The following is a 20,952-nucleotide window of genomic DNA, read 5'->3' as shown; positions in this document are numbered from 1 at the left end:
GTGTACACCACGCCTCACTGTTGGGAATTAGAGTCTCAAACTTTTTGTCGAAAAGTGGACTCGCCAAAGTGTAATCCACTACGTTAGGCACATCTGGCATTATTTTGAGGACCGAACTGTGACCGTAACTTTTTTCCGACCACAGCGATAGCTCGCGCAACCGCACAGCCGTTGTTGCAGCTGACTGTTTGGCCAAAATGTCTAAAGGCAATAGATGCAGTATGACATTAAGGGAGTTTGTTCCTGTCTTGCTGAATGCACCTGAGATACACAAGCACGCCATACGCTGAACTTTATCTAAACCTGTCGGTTGCTGAAGTGCCGGCCACCAGACTACAACACCATATAGCATTATAGGTCTAACCACTGCCGTGTATAGCCAATGTACAATTTTTGGTTTCAGTCCCCACTTTTTCCCTATTGCCTTTTTGCACGAGTATAAAGCTACCGTTGCTTTCCTCGCCCTTTCTTCAATATTAAGCTTAAAGTTCAGCTTCCTGTCCAAAATAACGCCAAGGTATTTTGCACACTCCCTAAAGGGAATTTCAATACCCCCTAAGGAAATGGGCCTAACTGTGGGAGTTTTGCGATCTTTGCAGTACATGACTATTTCTGTCTTTGCAGGATTTACCCCAAGACCATTATCTTTCGCCCATTTCTCAGTCATCCGGAGGGCTCTCTGTATAATATCTCTAATTGTTGATGGGAATTTTCCCCTGACTGCTAGCGCCACATCATCTGCGTATGCCACCACTTGTATCCTTTCTTTTTCTAGGGAAACCAGAAGGTCGTTTATAGCAACATTCCAAAGAAGAGGTGATAGAACTCCTCCTTGAGGAGTGCCTCTGTTCACATACTTTTGTATGTTTGCTTGTCCTAGTGTGGCTGAAATACGTCTCTTCATTAGCAGTTCGTCTAACAGCCTGAGTATACATGGATCAACATTCAGAGTTGTCAGTCCATTTAATATCGAGCTCGGATGGACATTATTGAACGCCCCTTCGATGTCTAGAAACGCCACGATTGTGTATTCTTTGACAGATAGTGAGCTTTCAATAAAGCTGACTAGTTCATGTAGTGCGGTCTCAGTAGACCTGCCCTTCGAGTATGCATGCTGTCGTTTCGAGAACAAACTTGAATCGATGCTAGTTCTAAGATAAATATCTATCATCCTCTCCAGAGTCTTAAGTAGGAATGAGGATAAGCTGATTGGTCGGAAATCCTTCGCCCTCGAGTGAGAGGCTTTTCCCGCTTTAGGTATGAAAACGACTTTTGTTTCCCTCCACTTTCCTGGGATATATGATAAGTTGATACATCCTTTATATATCACCGACAACCAGGGGATAATTTTGTCAGTTACAGCTTGTAACTCCGCCGGAGTAATTCCATCAGGTCCAGGGGATTTGAATGGTCCAAAGCTATTTAGCGCCCATCTTATTCTAGTTTCCGATACAATTTCCTCGACAGGAAACGACCGCTGAGCAAGTGTGGCACCGCCAGTACATGGTTCAACCGTCTGATTTCCAGGAAAATGTGTGTCCAATAGTACCTCCAGCGTCCCCTCACTGGACGTTGTCCAATTGCCCTCCGATGTTTTAATGAAACCTGGAGCGGAGTTGGTGGATGCTAGAACCTTCCGTAGTCTGGAAGCCTCGGACGTATTCTCAATACTGCTGCAGTAAGCATTCCAAGAGTTATGCTGAGCCTTTCTCAGTTCTCGCTTGTATCCTCTCAGATTCTTCTTGTAAGCGTCCCAGTCCTCAGGGGCTCTGGTGGACTTTGCCTTGTTAAAGAGCTTCCTGCAGGATTTCCTCATATTACTTAATTCCGTAGACCACCATGGTGGTCGATGTTTCCCCCTTGGCTTTCCTCTAGGGCATGCAGCTTTCAGTGAGATGTTGAAGGCCTTAGTAATCCGCTCCACTGCGTGTTCGATATCTTGCACATTTCTCATAGTTGTCTCTGTTATTTCCGGTATCATCATATTGAACGATTCCCTATACCTATTCCAGTCAGCTTTCCTAACATTTGGCGGAAATATGATCTTGGTGATATGAACATCAAATTTGAAACTGATGTAGCGATGATCTGAGAAGCTGTGTTCACTTAAAACCTGCCACTCAGATATCATTTCATTCAGTTCTTGCGAGGCCAAGGTGATGTCCAAAACCTCTTGCCTGTTTTTAGTGACAAAGGTTGGGACATCTCCCTTGTTGCAAACTACCAGATTAGTACGCAAAATAAACTCTATTAGCGACTCTCCCCTTGCATTAGTATCACTACTTCCCCATATACTATGATGTGCATTCGCATCGCATCCCATAATGAGTTTCGTCTTTGTTTTCCGTGACTCCTCCACTAAGGTCTTAACGGCATATGGAGGCATCTCCCTGTCATGTCCCATGTAGACCGAAGATACCCAATATTTGCATTTGGCTATTTCTAAACTGGCAACGACAGTGTCTGTATTGCACATTGAAGGAAGCAGAAACAAGTTGAGCTCGTTTTTAGCAATTATACAGGCTCGATTTACATCATTACCACTATACTGCAATAGTTTGAACCCCGGAGTACTTAATTCACATATTTTGTTTTTATAAACATATGGTTCTTGAATAAGAACTATATCTATGTCCCCTTTCATCAGGAGAACTTTTAAGGCAGCACATGCAGCCTTACAATGATGAAGATTTATCTGGAGGATTCGTAGGACCATCGAGATTTTCAACAACCGTCACATCAGCCGCTTCAATCGAGTCATCAAGAATGTCCTCTTCAGAGATATCGGTGACTCTCGCAATAACCATAGGTTCAACTTTGGTGAGTTCTGAGGCAGTAGAAGCCTCCTCACGCATACGGTATCTATCCATGTCTTCAAATGGCTTGGTATCCCCCTCGACTTCGCAAGAGGATCCGCTTACTTCTGATTCAGACAGAGGCTTGTCCATTTCTGAATCCTTTAGCTGATCGTTTTTATACACCTTCATTTGGATATAATGAAAGCCATAACATACACGGCCCTGGGACTTTGCTAGATGTGGCAAAGACTGAGTGTTCAATATAAACACTGCATGCCGTCTTGGCCCATCCACTTCATCCAAACGGCCAACCTTCCAATCAGCTGTTGGAAGATCTGGATTGCATTGTTTCAGTCTATTTAAAATAGATTCAGGGTCAGGAGGGTTTGCAGGTATCCACGCATGTGCTCTTGGTCTAGCCGGTATGTCTTTCTTCTCGACTAACTCTAGAGCAGCTCCTTCCCAAACTTCACCAATTAGTATCAGAGCAGCTTTAAAACATTCTATAGACCTCTGGTCCTCAAATGCGACTAGCTTAAATCGTCCTTGATACCAACCAGCCTCTTGGTGTCGAGGATCTGGACCGGGAAACTTTTCCAGCACCTGTGAGTAGACGCCAGACAAAGCATTCTCAATTTCCCCCCATTTTTGCTTTGGAACCATACCGTCCAATGCTCCTTTATTTATGATAGCCATCACAAGGCTGTCTTTAGCAACTGAGGCAAACGATCGTTGATCCCTTTTGGAGGATGGCAGCTCATCCGGTGATCGTTCCCTTTTTCCAGCCTCAAGAATTCCTTGAGCCCATTTTAAGGAATCGCTTTGTTTAGCCGACAACGTGCTTGGGTCGACTGATCCTAATTTCTTTAGGATAAACAAAGCATTTCTGCGTTCTTTGAATCTCTTTCGTGAGGGATTACCTCCTTTTGATGCCGTTACCTTGGAAAAGGTCCGACTTGTCAAATTGTCGCCACCTGTCGACCCGTCTACAGGTCGACTAATTGGGCCTAACTCTTGGTCATTGCCCAAATTTATAACTTCAGTCGATACCCGTCCACTGGGCCCTGAAGTTAGCAACCCAGTGGATGTCTTTGAATTTCTCTGCATGGTGGCCTAATATCCCACCACACTTGAAATTCGTAGTAGGTACTTATTACGATGATTTTATCCGCTATTAAAAAACACGTCCGTTCCGTTCGACGGTTGAATTTTAACTGAATTTGTACATATTATTAATTCTTACTCTGTTTTAAGTTTGAAAAACAAAAGTTAAAATTACCCATTAAAAATATCAAAAAGCGAGTTATAAAAAAAATTGAATAAAATAACTTCCTGTGTAGTTAAACTCCGAGAAAAGTAAACTGTTTTGTAGGAAAATTGAACCAGTGATGCCAGGAAGTTTTACTTTTAAAAATCCCTATGCGGCTTCTAAAAATTCCCTTTTTTCCCTAGGATAAAAATTGACTAAATTCAAACAAATATGGCAAGAAAATAACAAATATTTCTTTAAAATTAATGGTCAGGGAATATATCCCTCAATAAAGGCACCAAATGTGCAATAATATTAATACTGACATCCTTAATCGGCCGCGTGTTCCTTCAGGTCAGATTTTCCACAATTTACGAATTTTCCACAAGTAATGCACTGACATTTAAAATCGTCATTTTCTAGCCAATCCTTTAATTCAACAGTGAGCCAATTTGCACAAAAAGGTTGTTTTCTAAATTTTGCTGGAATGGTTTTTGTAGATGACATTTTTTATTTTTTAAATTAAAAACTCATATGAATGTAATTTGCCCACAGGTAAACAGCGTAAAACAGTTATTTAATGATTATTTAAGCGAACCGCAAATTCACTGCTGAAATGATATTTGTATTAGAAAATATTAGGAAGCACTAAGTTGGCGAATCCATCACATGTTAATGTACCTAAATGGAAGCGTTCATACCATTTCATGTTATTAAATTCCAATGAAACAAAATCTTTTAACGATACCGCTGACCTTTTCTAAATAATATCATTACAATAACATCGTTGACGGTGAATTACGTATTCAATTAGTTGATGCCTTGACCACCATATATTTTGGATCTTATAATATTTGAAATATTAAGCAAAAGTACTCTTCTTGTTGGAAAATATAGTAAAATCTGAAAATTGGAAAAAATCCCTTCATTTGTAGAAAAAATGAAAAATTTGTCCTTTTTCCCTACAGTTGTAATTTTTGGAAAAAATCCCTACGCATGGCATCACTGGATTGAACTAACTTCGCATTACTTTAGAAATCGTGCGCATTTTTTTTTGTTTTTATATATGTTAAATATATTTTTGTCCTTTTAAAATCAATACAAAACTTCCTTGGAAGTGAAAAAATTAAATATCCGTGGGGGTGAAATTTTTAATTTTATTTTAATTGTTCTTTTTTACTTTCTGTTGATTTTCGATTCTTTTTTAGCGACATTTAATTGCCCAAATTTTAAATTTTGACTTTAAACCGCAATACAGCGTATTTTCTAAGACTGTTGCAAAAGAACATTACCAGATGTGGAAAATTGATGGAGGATCCCGGAATGCTCTTAAAATAAAATGTTTGTGAAGCAACTTCCTTTTTTACTGGGAAGTTGGGTGGTGCCAACCGAATTCGATCAATTATAAGAAACCCATCTTCATCTATATCTTGAATCATGTTTAAAATAAAAAGGGTAAAACCCGCCAAAAAGTTGTAAACATACAAAAAAAGTAAAGCCAAGTATTTTTTTTTTCACTAAATTACCTAAAAACGCAGATTTAGATCTGGAGGTAAATTTGGTACCGCTGATGTGAACATCATTAAGCACGACCCGTGGTGGACATTACAAAGGATTGATGGCAATGAGAGGCAATTCTTCAATTCTTCTTTAAAATTTCCCAAAGGTGTAGAGAATAGCCAAATGTCATTTGGTTCAATCTGTAGTTTTTTTTAGCCAAATAAGTGTTTGCTTTTCCCCCCGTGGAATGTGTTCATTAATTATGTCAAGCGAAACCATAAAACTAAACCTGATTTCAATAATAAGGGCTCTCACTATTGAATCTCCCTTGAATATTTTATACGAACTTTTCACCTCTCCGCTCTCATACGCTGAGTTCAACGATCATGACCCGAAGCTTCCCAGCATCATTCACATATGTAAACAAGGACCACTTCGTGTCATCCTCACTGTCGACATAGTTTTTATCCAATTTATCGCATTAGCATTTTGTGGGAAAAACACGCAATAAAAAGGGAGAAAACGAGTTTTTTTCTTATGTGACAATCGCAGTGAACAGAGCGGAGATGAGATGAGTGTGATGCTGTAGGGGTAAGTTTAGACGGATGAATGAGCATTCATGCTAATTTAATGTTCAAAGCAAAGGGCACCATTTTATCTTGGGAGAAAGTGATTTGGTGCCCTTTTCGTTCTTTAATTAATTAGTTTGGCTGTAAAAGTAAAAGTGTCGGAAGGGACAGCATTCCAACATGTTGCGTGGAAGGAGCCAGTGGCACAATTTGCTTTGGGACAAACATTCGAACGAAGTTGACCAAAGTTGAAATACGTTGATGCCACTATTTCAATATGGTTTATTTAGTTAACATATGCAAACCTGTGTCCTAAGCTAAAAACCAAGAAATATACGCACACAGTGCGAGGGTTGTGTTGGAAGTCGTTGCTATCGAAATTTTTACGCAGGGAAGGTATATGCAGGCACAGAAAAAATATGGTTGGACTGTTTACCGGGTCCATTTAATGCTTATCTACACTGATAGAAAAATTCCATGAATTCCTACGTTGTATTAACGAAATTCTTTTGAGTTTTTTTTTCATGTATACGTATATCTAGTATCATTACATGGTCATAAAGAACATGTACATTTCTGTCGTGACCATTTAATTTTTAACTTTTTCGAGGCGGAAAGAATTTTATAAAAACATCGAGCACGTACACACGATTTTCATTTTAAGCATCAGTCGAGTATTGATTGTTTCTTAAAGTGGACGGAGAATACTGAATTACTATGATTTGTATTAATTTGTTTATTCATAAGTGGCACGTGGTTTTATATGAACATAAAAGAAGGGAAAACTAATTAAAAAATGTACCTGATTTTTATTGCGCATTTTTCTATATTGTATCACATATTTTTATTTGCAGTTTATGATGTCTGCGATGAGGGCACGATGTAAATATGGAATGATTACTTATTGTTGAAATTTAACTGAAAATAGAGTGCTTGCACGACATTATAAATATAAATAAATTTTATAAGTTAATTTTATGTTTTCTTTTCTAAAATTACGTACTTTTTCGACGACGACAAAAGGTTTTTTTTCATAAAGATCATAACATTTAAAATTATAGTCATGTTTTTCTAATTGAGGAAAAACTATTTTTTTGTAGATCATAACATTTTAGGTGGTGACTATGTTCTTTTAACAGGGAGAACAACATTTTTTACGAATATCATAACATTTTAGATCGTGACCATTTTATTTATTTATTAAAACAAAATTATTTTTATAATATCATTATACTCTGCGCCACACTGTGGAACAGGGTATTACAAGTTAGTGCACATGTGTGCAAAACCCAGAAGGAGACGAGATAGACACATGGTGTCTTTGGCAAAAATGCTCAGGGTGGGCTATTAAGTCGATATAGCGATGTCCGTCTGTCCATCTGTCCGTGAACACATTTTTGTAATCAAAGTCTAGGTCGCAGATTTAGTCCAATCGACTTCAAATTTGGCACAAGTATGTGTTTTGGCTCAGAATAGATCCCTATTGATTTTGGAAGAAATCGGTTCAGATTTAGATAGAGCCAGAAGCCAGAGTTTTACCCTAATTTGCTTAAAATTTTGCCGAAGAAGAACAATTAGTACTATTGTCAAGTGTGTCAAATTTTATTGAAATCGGTCCAGATTTCGATATAGCTCCCATATATATCTTTCGCCCGATATGGACTAATACGGTCCCAGAAGCCAGAGTTTTACCCCAATTTGGTTGAAATTTTGCACTAGGAGTACAATTAGTGGTGTAGTCAAGTGTGGCAAATTTTATTGAAATCGGTTCAGATTTAGATATATCTCCCATATATATCGTTCGCCCGATTTACACTCATATGACCACAGAGGCCAATTTTTTGCTCCGAGTTAGTTGAAATTTTGCACAGGGAGTAGAATTAGCATTGTAGCTATGCGTGCCAAATTTGGTTGAAATCGGTTCAGATTTAGATATATCTCCCATATATAGCTTTCGCCCGATTTACAGTCATATGAATACAGAGGCCAATTTTGAACTCCGATTTAGTTGAAATTTTGCACAGGGAGTAGAATCAGATTTAGATATTTCTCCCATATATAGCTTTCGCCCGATTTACACTCATATGACCACAGAGGCCAATTTTTAACTCCGAATTAGTTGAAATTTTGCACAGGGAGTAGAATTAGCATTGTGGCTATGCGTGCCAAATTTGGTTGAAATCGGTTCACATTTAGATATAGCTCCCATATATATATTTTTCGGATTTCGACAAAAATGGTCAAAATACCAACATTTTCCTTGTAAAATCGCCACTGCTTAGTCGAAAAGTTGTAAAAATGACTATAATTTTCCTAAACTTCTAATACATATATATCGAGCGATAAATCATAAATAAACTTTTGCGAAGTTTCCTTAAAATTGCTTAAGATTTAAATGTTTCCCATATTTTTTTAATAACATTGTGTTCCATCTTAGTGCATTATCCGACTTAAATTTTGAGTCTATAGATTTTGTAAAAGTCTATCAAATTCTGTCCAGATCGAGTGATATTTAAATGTATGTATTTGAGACAAACATTTATATATAGCCCCCAACATATTTGACGGATGTGATATGGTATCGAAAATTTAGATCTACAAAGTGGTGCAGGGTATAATATAGTCGGCCCCGCCCGACTTTAGACTTTCCTTACTTGTTGCATATTAGAAGAGGACAATTATATGTTTTTTAGAACTATGTTCACTTTGCCAACATGGTTGCAGTTTCAAATGTTTCTTCTCTGTCTGTGATCACCTCAAAAATGTTTCAAGAGCAAAATATTATTTTTGGATGGGGAACATGGAACATTTTGGTCACACAAGTGTTGTTCTCTTGCCAACGTAAAATGCTTGTCGAAATCAGATTTATAATTTCTAATAAAAGCACATGGTTGCGACAAACATGCAATATGTTCCTCATAAAAAAATAGCATTTTGCTCTTGAAATCCTTAAATCGAACGGAAATTTATTGATTACGTATAAGTTTCCGTCCGTTTTTATTGAAATTTTTTTAGTGTATTACCATATGAAAAGTAATTCTTTGGCATTTAGTAAAATTGAACTATTTAAATGGGTTCCTAAGCATATGTTAAGTCTACTTAAGCGCTCCTTTTCAAAACGAAAACTAAATACTTTGAAATATCGATACGATTTTGTAGAAACCAGAGTATAATTCTGGTCCATGGAGAAGCTATTCAAGGTGGTCTATCAGAAACAGGTACTTCAACCTGTAGATATCCACATGTCAGATACACAAATATAGGACAAACGAATTCTCAGTCCAAAAATTAAAATACTACTAATTTTTGTCGAAATGGGATGACAGTTCGATCTATTTCGGCGTTCTTGTCGTAATAATTGTAGTACTTTAAATTTTTGTATCATCTCTGGTCTGAGCTATTGGTGTTTGTCGTACTTCCTCTATGCTCTGATATTTGGAAATTTCACTATTTTGAGACATCTGTGAAAGGCTACCATACCACACTGCAAAAATATTAACCTCATAAATTTTAGAACTCGCAATATACCATACACATTATTAAGGACAATCAATGAAGTTCATAATCGTTGCTTTACAAATTACTTTTTTTTTAAGTCGAAGTATATATAATAAAGGGTGATTCTTTTGAGGTTAGGATTTTCATGCATTAGTATTTGACAGATCACGTGGGATTTCAGACATGGTGTCAAAGAGAAAGATGCTCAGTATGCTTTGACATTTCATCATGAATAGACGAACGATCTGCCACAACGTCGAATTTTCAGTGAATGGGCCCTAGAAAAGTTGGCAGAAAATCCGCTTTTTTATCGACAAATTTTGTTCAGCGATGAGGCTCATTTCTGGTTGAATGGCTACGTAAATAAGCAAAATTGCCGCATTTGGAGTGAAGAGCAACCAGAAGCCGTTCAAGAACTGCCCATGCATCCCGAAAAATGCACTGTTTGGTGTGGTTTGTACGCTGGTGGAATCATTGGACCGTATTTTTTCAAAGATGCTGTTGGACGCAACGTTACGGTGAATGGCGATCGCTATCGTTCGATGCTAACAAACTTTTTGTTGCCAAAAATGGAAGAACTGAACTTGGTTGACATGTGGTTTCAACAAGATGGCGCTACATGCCACACAGCTCGCGATTCTATGGCCATTTTGAGGGAAAACTTCGGAGAACAATTCATCTCAAGAAATGGACCGGTAAGTTGGCCACCAAGATCATGCGATTTGACGCCTTTAGACTATTTTTTGTGGGGCTACGTCAAGTCTAAAGTCTACAGAAATAAGCCAGCAACTATTCCAGCTTTGGAAGACAACATTTCCGAAGAAATTCGGGCTATTCCGGCCGAAATGCTCGAAAAAGTTGCCCAAAATTGGACTTTCCGAATGGACCACCTAAGACGCAGCCGCGGTCAACATTTAAATGAAATTATCTTCAAAAAGTAAATGTCATGGACCAATCTAACGTTTCAAATAAAGAACCGATGAGATTTTGCAAATTTTATGCGTTTTTTTTTTTTTAAAGTTATCAAGCTCTTAACAAATCACCCTTTACATCTAGCCAAAAATGATCATTATTTAAAAATATTTTTTATTTTAAGAATTAATCTTTAAATTAACTTAGATATTGCATTTTTGGATTAAAGATAAACGAGATTAAAATATAGGCTAAGATTTATTTTGAGGATTTTTCATCTTTGGTTTAACCCTAAATTCTCTACTTAAATTAAATTGTTTATTTGTAAATAAAAACTTAGTTTAATGCGCACTGTATTTTTTAAGATACAACCACTATTAAAAAACACATATTTTTGTTTTGTTTGCATTTTACCATTTTGAATATTTTATATATTTTTCGGAGGAATCGGTGATCTTGTACGTTTAATGGTTAAAATTTGGATTATTTTAATTGACATTTAGTTGTACATGAACAGCTTTGTTAATATGGAATGGAATTTATCTTCTTTTTATTTTTATAGAGCCTATATTCTAAAAGCTGAAGGCACCCTAAAAAATTTATTTTAAAGAATCCGCATCTTTGGCTCAGAATCAATACCAAAATCCTTACACTAATGATTTTTAAACTACACTAAAAAAAACAGTGAACCCACCAGGAAGAACGTTTTTGATTAATTTTAGATAATTTAGATTATTTTAAGAAAATTTTATCTAAACAGTATTACAAATGCTGATATCACGCCGATATCACAAAAACAAGCAAAATGGTTTTTCGACATATTCAAGAAAATTTTTTATTTTTTTTTTTCACTTGTTAAAGAAAATTTTGTAGTTTGAAGTAAAACATTGGAGTTAAAAATTGCAAGAATGTCTTTAGTGTCATACAAACTTCATGATGCACTAATGGAAAAATTTTCGTTATATAAACGAAATGTGTCGTTAAAAGTCAGCCAAGGAAACAAATTCGTTAATACAACGAAATTTTTCGTTATTATAACGAATTTTCTGTTAATTAACGTAACGTTTCATACTATTAACGAATATTTTCTTTGTATTAATGAAAATGTTTCGTTATATCAATGAACATTTTTCGTTGGTTGAGTTTTAATGAAATTTTCTGTGTGTGTGGGCGCATTTGTAGTAAAATTTACATATAAGAAAATAATGAACTTTATATCTGAGAAATGTGTCTTCCATGCTAAGCAAAAAAGGCATTTATATTTTAAGAACATGAAATATTTGGCATTACGACAATATTTTTCCAGTGCAATTAAGTAATGGTGTTGGCTTCAAAATTATTTAAAGCTACCGTGAAAACAAACTTTTGGCCATACTGTCGTGTCGTACTCATGTGTCCAATATTATATAACTGCCGCCCAAGTAAATACATACAAACATTTCCTATATAGGCATGCTTGTGCAGACGTCTCCTTAGTCTGTATTTGTATTTACATTTTGACGTAATGCCAAAAGATATGTTTCTTCTCACTCCATTATTTACACTTGTGGCCAGGAGAAGCACAAGTTTCCAATTGCCTTCTTGAATTTACTACACACATTGGTAGTAGTAAGTATCCTGTCTGTAGCCGCAAATATTTACTAAGCTCCAGGCTCAGGTCTGCGGTTCTTTAGTTTTATATCCACCTAAATACACACAACCACTTATACTACATCCTTATGAACGACCAGATGGATTTATCTTCCTTTGAGGCGGTTAGAGATAAATTTTTCGTTTGGAAGTATCCACTTCGAACACTTACCTACTAATTGTTCATCCCCATATCGCCCAGCACAACCAAAACTTATTTTTCATTCTGACACTAGCCACATTAGTTCAATACAAGTAAAAATTAATTTTAAGAGAATAGGACTTTTTGTTACAATCAGAATTATTTTCGACTAATTTGGGGACCACTAGTCAAGTCCGACATGCTGGAATTATAACACAGAGTAGCTGACACGAAGTATTGTCATGTTTATAAAAATAAACCTTCATTGCTAGTTTGGAGTAAATATTGAGATATTTAATTTGATCTGAGCATATCCGAAAATTGGTAAGATATAATTATATCTAATTGCTGTAGAACTAGATCTGATCAGATTCCAATATTGATCTAGATCTAATGTCCTAAATATAATTATATATGTAGGTAGATCTCATGTTAGATCTTGTCATAACAGGTTGGCTGATAAGTCCCCTGTCTACCAAAGAAAAACACATTCTTTTTGTCAAAATTCGTTTTTATTATTCAACATAATTTAAGAGCGATACAACGATTATAACGATCTTCCAATTTTTTGATACCATAGGCCTCAGTTTCGGCGATCATCTCTTCATTGCAGTCAAATTTTTTCCCTGCGAGCATCCTTTTGAGGTCTGAGAACAAGAAAAAGTCGCTGGGGGCCAGATCTGGGGAATACGGTGAGTGGGGAAGCAATTCGAAGCTCAATTCATTTCTCCCATCGTTCTCAATGACTTGTGGCACGGTGCGTTGTCTTGGTGGAAGAACACTTTTTTCTTCTTCATATGGGACCGTTTTGCCGCGATTTCGACCTTCAAACGCTCCAATAACGCCATATAATAGTCACTGTTGATGGATTTTTCCCTTCTCAAGATAATCGATAAAAATTATTCCATGCACATCCCAAAAAACAGAGGCCATTACTTTGCCAGCGGACTTTTGAGTCTTTCCACGCTTCGGAGACGGTTCACCGGTCGCTGTCCACTCAGCCGACTGTCGATTGGACTCAGGAGTATAGTGATGGAGCCATGTTTCATCCATTGTCACATATCGACGGAAAAACTCGGGTGTATTACGAGTTAACAGCTGCAAACACCGCTCAGAATCATCAACACGTTGTTGTTTTTGGTCAAATGTGAGCCCGCGCGGCACCCATTTTGCACAGGGCTTCCGCATATTCAAATATTGATGAATGATATGACCAACACGGTCCTTTGATATCTTTAAGGCCTCTGCTATCTCGATCAACTTCATTTTACGGTCATTCAAAATCATTTTGTTGATTTTGTTGATGTTTTCGTCGGTAACCACCTCTTTCGGGCGTCCACCGTCCTCCGTGCTCATTTCACCACGCTTGAATTTTGCATACCAATCAATTATTGTTGATTTCCCTGGGGCAGAGTCCAGAAACTCATTATGAAGCCAAGTTTTTGCTTCCACCGTATTTTTTCCCTTCAGAAAACAGTATTTTATCAAAACACGAAATTCCTTTTTTACCATTTTTTCACAATAACAGAAGTTGCTTCACAAAAGACGCTCTATCTCACAAACTAATTGACTTACAGACGTCAAATTTTGACACAATCATTTGAAGGTTGGTACTATATAAAAATAATATGCATTGAATACTAGCGACGCCATCCCATATAACAGGTTGACTTATCAGCCAACGTGTTATATGGGAGTATATTAGTCTTGGCCAAAATCGTTCATCGTAGAGATTCAGACTCATCGTTCCTTTTATACAAAGGAACTAGTTCCTTCAAATCGTTCCTTTTCGTTCCGGATTTTTATATTTGTCATCACTGTCATCTACTAAAGACAGACATGACATTGTTTGTTTACTTTGTGCAACGAAGTTCGTGGTCAATTGAAAGATACAAAAAAATATGGAAATTTGAGTGAAATTACGTCAAAAAGAAAAAATAATGAATGGAACGGAAAATGTAAGGAAGTAACTAAACTGAGAAAGCCCAACTCTTTGGATGGATTTTAGAATATGTGTTTTGTGAAGAGCCTAAGATGGAACTAATGATTCTATTAAATAGCAGCATATCAATCAATGATTTAAATACACACGCGCCAAAATGAATGAATTGGCAAATAGATCGAACACAAAAAAAATAAAACCGTGATCCGCGGACGATGGAGCGTAAATTGAATAAAACTAAATGACAAAAGGAACGATGGGAACGAAAGAGATGGAACTAGTGACAATCGTTCCTTTTAGTTAACCGTTCATTGGAACTAGTTCGTTCTGGAACGACACAAGACTAGAGTATATCCAAAATTGCCATTTTTGAGATCTGATCATATCTAAAGAGTGATACGGTCAAAATTTGGTCAAGGGAAACCGCGTGGAAATCGGTGAAATCGTTTATTTAAAAAATCAAATTAAATTTCTTTTTCAAGTTCAATTAGTATAAAATTCAGGAAAAATATTCAGTTAGGCTTTCGCTTTCCAAATCCGAATTGCCGGGCCTCACGCTTGACACCTGCCATCAGATTTTGTACAGCCACCTTGTCCACCTTCTTCGCCGCAGAAAGCCAGTTTGCCTTGAACTGCTGCTCGTCCTTAGCAGTTTTTTGGTCTTCTTTAGGTTCCGCTTGACAATATCCCAGTATTTCCCAATTTGGCGGAACTCTGGCGTGTTGGGAGGGTTCTTGTCCTTGGGAATGGCCTTTTTACCGTAATGGCAAGATGTCAAATCCGGCCAAAACAGTACGGAACAACCGCGTTTCATCAGGAAAGGCAGCAGACGTTTATTCAAACACTCTTTCACGTAAATTTCTTGGTTGACAGTCCCGGAAGCTATGAAAATGCTGCTTTTCAAGCCACAGGTACAGATGGCTTGCCAAACCAGATATTTCTTTGCGAACTTTGACAGTTTTATGTGCTTGAAAATATTTGCTACCTTTCCCCTTCCGTTTGCCGTGCCTGTCCCGGAAGCTGCTTGTAGTCGGCTTTGACGTAGGTTTCGTCGTCCATTACCACGCAGTCAAACTTCGTCAGCATCGTCGTGTACAGCCTCCGGGATCGCGCTTTGGCCGTCGTATTTTGTTTATCATCGCGATTTGGAGTCACTACTTTCTTGTAAGTCGATAGTCCGGCTCGTTTTTAGGCTCGATGCACGGTTGTAGACGATACACCCAGCGTATTTGCGGCACCTCGGAGAGAGAGGTTAGGGTTTCGCTTGAAACTACCGGCAACTCTCTTTTTCGTCTCAGCGGCTTCCGGTTTTCGATTTCCCCCCGATCCAGACTTCCTGGCTGTCGACAAACGTTCCCCAAACACTTTAATTACATTTGTAACGGTTGATTTGGCAACTTTTAGCGATTTTGCCAGCTTTGCGTGCTAGTAGCTCGGATTTTCGCGATGCGCGAGCAAAATTTTGATACGCTGCTCTTCTTGCTTGGACGGCATTTTGTCAACTGTATCTCCCTATAATTAGATCCACCAAATTTTTACACGGGACCTCATTATGTTGTTTAGAAGTTTTCTTTGTCCTTTCTTTCGGAAATGGGATCCGTGACTTCCCTCACATAATTTGCGGGAATTGTTCACAATATTTAATATAAAGTGTTACTATCAATGCTATAAACATTTGACTTTACTACAAATTGAATGATTAGCAGTCTTAAATATAGAATATTTTAAGTAAAGAATGTAATACTAATACAGGGATGCCCTGTCCGTCTTCATAGTCGTGGTTTCTAGTCCAGAGCTCTCAAAGTAAGTCGAAGTGTGTGACTTCCAGGACGCGTACAGGACTAGTCCCTGGTTTGTGTGGACTTGTTCCAGATCTGGTGAAAACGTATGAAAGGACCAGTCACTTCAACATGGGGTTGTCATTGACCGGTAAAATTTTACACTGTATTTTAGGCCATGACATGTGATAGGCGAACAATTGTACATGGGAAGCCCAAAACGCGACTGAACCGTGACGGTTAGTACCAAATTAAAACCCATTATAATAATTTTTTTATAGAAGCTTTTTGTTAATAGTTTTCCTCATATAAATCAACCATTTTTACATCAATTTTTTCTCTTATAAAATATATACTCTAAATATAAGGCTAAGCCAAATCTGTACAATTTTGTAGTTCATAAGTTGAAATGTTTCTGTTTCCTATTCAAGTGTTATGTTATATTATACCCATTATAATTCTTTGGCGTTAAAGAGGACGGTATTGTTATAGCTTACCAAAATTCCCTCTCGGTGCGCTAGTTGAACGAGATTTAATTTTTCCATCTTTCTTCTTATTCATCAACAAAGAAAACCTCCGCAACCATGAAAATCTACAAGGATATCATCACCTGCGATGAAATGTTCGCTGATACATCAAAATTGAAGGCTTCAACCCCTCTGCTGAAGAAGCTGGCGAAGGTACCGACACTACAATGGAAACAGGCGTTGATGTGGTCATGTATCACCGTTTGTAAGAGTACTTTGCTTTTGCCGACAAGAAGGGCTTCACTTTGTATTTAAAGGACTACATGAAGAAGGTGTTGGCTAGATTGGATGACAACAATCCTCACCAAAGTCTTCAAGACCAACATGAACAAAGTCATGAAAGATATCTTGGGCTGCTTCAAGGACTTGCAATTCTTCACCGGCGAATCCATTGACTGCGATGGTATGGTGGCCCTGTGTGAATACCGCGATATCGATGGACTAAGTGTGCCCGTATTGATGTTCTTCAAACACGGCTTGGAAGAAGAGAAGTGCTAAAATATCCCACACCTCCAAACCAATCACATCTCTTTTTTAATACAGTCGCTAAATTATAGTTTCAATTTTTTAACCTAATTTTTATGAAAGCCAACCAGACGACCATGTTTTTTTATACCCTCCATCATAGGATGGGGGTATATTAACTTTGTCATTCCGTTTGTAACACATCGAAATATTGCTCTAAGACCCCATAAAGTATATATATTCTGGGTCGTGGTGAAATTCTGAGTCGATCTAAGCATGTCCGTCCGTCCGTCCGTCCGTCTGTTGAAATCACGCTAACTTCCGAACGAAACAAGCTATCGACTTGAAACTTGGCACAAGTAGTTGTTATCGATGTAGGTCGGATGGTATTGAAAATGGGACATATCGGTTCACTTTTACGTATAGCCCCCATATAAACCGATCCCCAGATTTGGCTTGTGGAGCCTCTAAGAGAAGCATATTTCATCCGATCCGGCTGAAATTTGGTACATGGTGTCGGTATATGGTCTCTAACAATCATGCAAAAATTGGTCCACATCGGTCCATAATTATATATAGCCCCCATATAAACCGATCCCCAGATTTGGCTTGCGGAGCCTAAAAGGGAGGTAAATTTCATCCGATCCGGCTGAAATTTGGTACATGATGTTGGTATATGGTCTCTAACAACCATGCAAAAATTGGTCCACATCGGTCCATAATTATATATAGACCCCATATAAACCGATCTCCAGATTTGGCTTGCGAAGCCTCAAAAAGAAGCAAATTTCATCCGATCCGCCTGAAATTTAGTACATGATATTGGTATATGGTCTCTAACAACCATGCAAAAATTGGTCCACATCGGTTCATAATTATATATAGCCCCCATATAAACCGATCCCCAGATTTGGCTTGCGAAGTCTCCAAGAGAAGCAAATTTCATCCAATCCGGTTGTAATTTGGAACATGGTGTTAGTATATGATCTTTAACAACCGTGCCAGAATTGGTCCATATCTGTCCATAATTATATATAGCCCCCATATAAAACGTTCTCCAGATTTGACCTCCGGAGCCTCTTGGAGGAGCAAAATTCATCCGATCCGATTCAAATTAGGAACGTGGTGTTAGTATATGGTCGCTAACTAGAGCCAAAAATAATCTACCAAAATTTTATTTGTATAGAAAATTTTGTCAAAAATTTTATTTCTATAGAAAATTTTGTCAAAATTTTATTTCTAGAGAAAATTTTGTTAACATTTTATTCGGTTCATCATAAAATTTTCATCATTGTCAAAATTTTATTTCTATAGAAAATTTTGTTCAAATTTTATTCGGTTCATAATCATGGTTGCCACTCGAGACAAAAATAATCCAAGATTTTATTTCTATAGAATATTTTGTCAAAAGTTTATTTCTATAGAAAATTTTGTTAAAATTTTAGTTCTGTAGAAATGTTTGTCAACATTTTCTTTCCATAGAAAATTTTGTCAAAATTTTTATTTCTATAGAAAATTTTGTTAGAATTTTATTTCTGTAGAAAATTTTGTCAAAATTTTATGTCTACTTTGTCAAACTGAATTATATACGTATTGGATCGATCTTTTTTGATTTAATATATACCACGTATGAACTTACATACAATTTAGAAGATGGTGTTAGGAGGTTTTAAGATACCTTGCCATCGGCAAGCGTTACCGCAACTTAAGTAATTCGATTGTGGATGGCAGTGTATAGAAGAAGTTTCTACTCAATCCATGATGGAGGGTACATAAGCTTCGGCCTGGCCGAACTTACGGCCGTATATACTTGTTTTATGCTAGCGTCATTTTATTTAAGTCATTTTATTTGGTTCGATTTTGTTTAGAGAAAAGGAAAAGAAGAAAAAATACTAAGACTCAATTTACATGTAAAACAAGATTTAATATAAACAGAAACAAAAGAAAATTTTAATCACCACTACACCCTCAAAAAAATTGATTCTGTAACATATACTACCAAACACATTCTGCTTCAATCATATATATTTTCAGGATTATTGTTTCTATTGTTCAAACATATTATGTTTCAACTTAAGCATATGTATTGCATTGTACTTGCAGCACAATGCCATAAACATACTTGTGTTGGATTACAAATAAAACCATATGTTTATAATCGATTTGAATGTTATACTCCAAATATTTATTTAAACAAAATATATAAGTCAACAAGCAATCACGTTTACGTTTTCTATATTCCTTTATGTTTAACTTTTAGCCTCACTGCGTTGTTGACGTCTTTCATTATGTCTCTCAGTCACCATCTTTAGGTTCTCTTTATACTTTCTCGCTGTCTCTTTCGAAACACATATATGTTTATAGACAACTTCTAAATTAATATATTTTTAGATTCACACATATTATAATTGAAAAATTTTATGTCCCATCATAATATTACATATATGTAATATTAACATATGAACATATATGTCCCAAACATATTATGCTATTTTATGAATATTATATGCTTGCACTTAAAACTATTATGCTAATAATTTGAGTTGCAAACATTTAATTTTTACATCGAAACATATGAAAAACAGATTTTTTCGTCAGTGTAGGTGATACCAAGTTGTCATTGTTGTTGCCTGTTGTTGATTATTTAAAAATCATGCCAGAGGAAATTTTTGCCGACAAGGTTATGTTAACACACCTAGACTCATTGTAAAGTAAAAGGCCTAAAAAAGTAGCGCAGTTCCTAAGACACTTGTCAGTGTACAACACCTTAGGAATATCTCGCAGATAAATGATGTAAAATTGACAACGGTCATCACCATAAGCGAAAAAGTTTTGCAATGTGCTGCACAATATGAATATCAATAACTCTAATAATTGTATTGCAGTAAATGTTTAGCTCCAGATTTTAATACCAAGAAAGAATAGAATTAGTTAAACTTTAAAATTAAAAAAAAACCGAAATGACCAATTCGTAAATTTGCAATATAAAAGTGTTTTCTTAATCGAGTGTGCATACTGGAATACGAGCCTACTAACATTCTGTAAAAGACGTAAATTTTCATCACAAAAATTCTGTCTTTTGTCACATAAATTCTAAACTTTTCTTCCAACATACAAACAAGTTTTTTTGAACTTGGGTCACTCGCGAAAATGATAATATCAAGCACAGAATCATATAGAAATATAAATAAAGTTGATTAAAAAATTAATTTCTATGTTCAACATTTTCAATTAAATGTTTATTAGATTGAATTAATAAATTAATTAATTTTGATTAGCATTTTAATTCATTTTATTATTATTTATTTATAATCATTTCACCTTAAAAAAAACATATTTGTAATTTTATAAGGGTCCTTATGATTTAGCACTTTCCTACGTATTTCTCAATACAATTGTTTTTTAATTAAAAACGTAAACATTTTTTAATCATTTTCTTAACTAACCTTACTTTTTGTTAAAGGTTAATTGCATCAGTTAATCTTTTAATTGGGTAAGTAATTCAACAGCAATCAACTTTTCTATGGAACTAAATATGGCAAGTGATATTCTTCGGTTAAAATTTCGTTTGGGAAGCAAGATAATTTATGCCCTGTTTCTGTATATCGAACGATAATAGCTTTATTTCGAATTTCAAACGAAAGAAAATTCAATGGCTCTAATAACCATGTTCCTTAATCTATATCTGTTCATAAAGCTCGAAAATAATTGTATAATTAGATATTATGCATTTGGACGTCAAATGCCTGTTTCGGTATCAGGCTAACATAAAATATTGAAAATCAAGTCACGTCATACTTTGTTGTTGTCGAGTATGAAACGAACGTATACAATATTTGTCAAGAAAAAAAAGTAAAAACATTGTTAACATTTGAATGAATTATCACGCCAAAAATTTTAAAATACTCATTTTTGATAACACAAGGGAACAATGGTTCTGTTG

At 36.3% G+C, this 20,952-nt stretch overlaps 1 pseudogene; it reads left to right on the top strand.

Moving 5' to 3' along the window:
• Nucleotides 1-16,546: 16,546 nt before the first annotated feature.
• LOC142229712 (translationally-controlled tumor protein homolog) lies at nt 16,547-17,056 on the top strand (annotated as a pseudogene).
• The last annotated feature ends 3,896 nt before the right edge of the window (nt 17,057-20,952 follow it).

This window comes from Haematobia irritans, chromosome 3 (genome assembly GCF_050003625.1).
Source record: "Haematobia irritans isolate KBUSLIRL chromosome 3, ASM5000362v1, whole genome shotgun sequence".
NCBI lineage: Eukaryota > Metazoa > Arthropoda > Insecta > Diptera > Muscidae > Haematobia > Haematobia irritans.
Note: the sequence above shows the minus strand (reverse complement) of the source record. Positions and strands in the feature narration are given on the sequence as shown.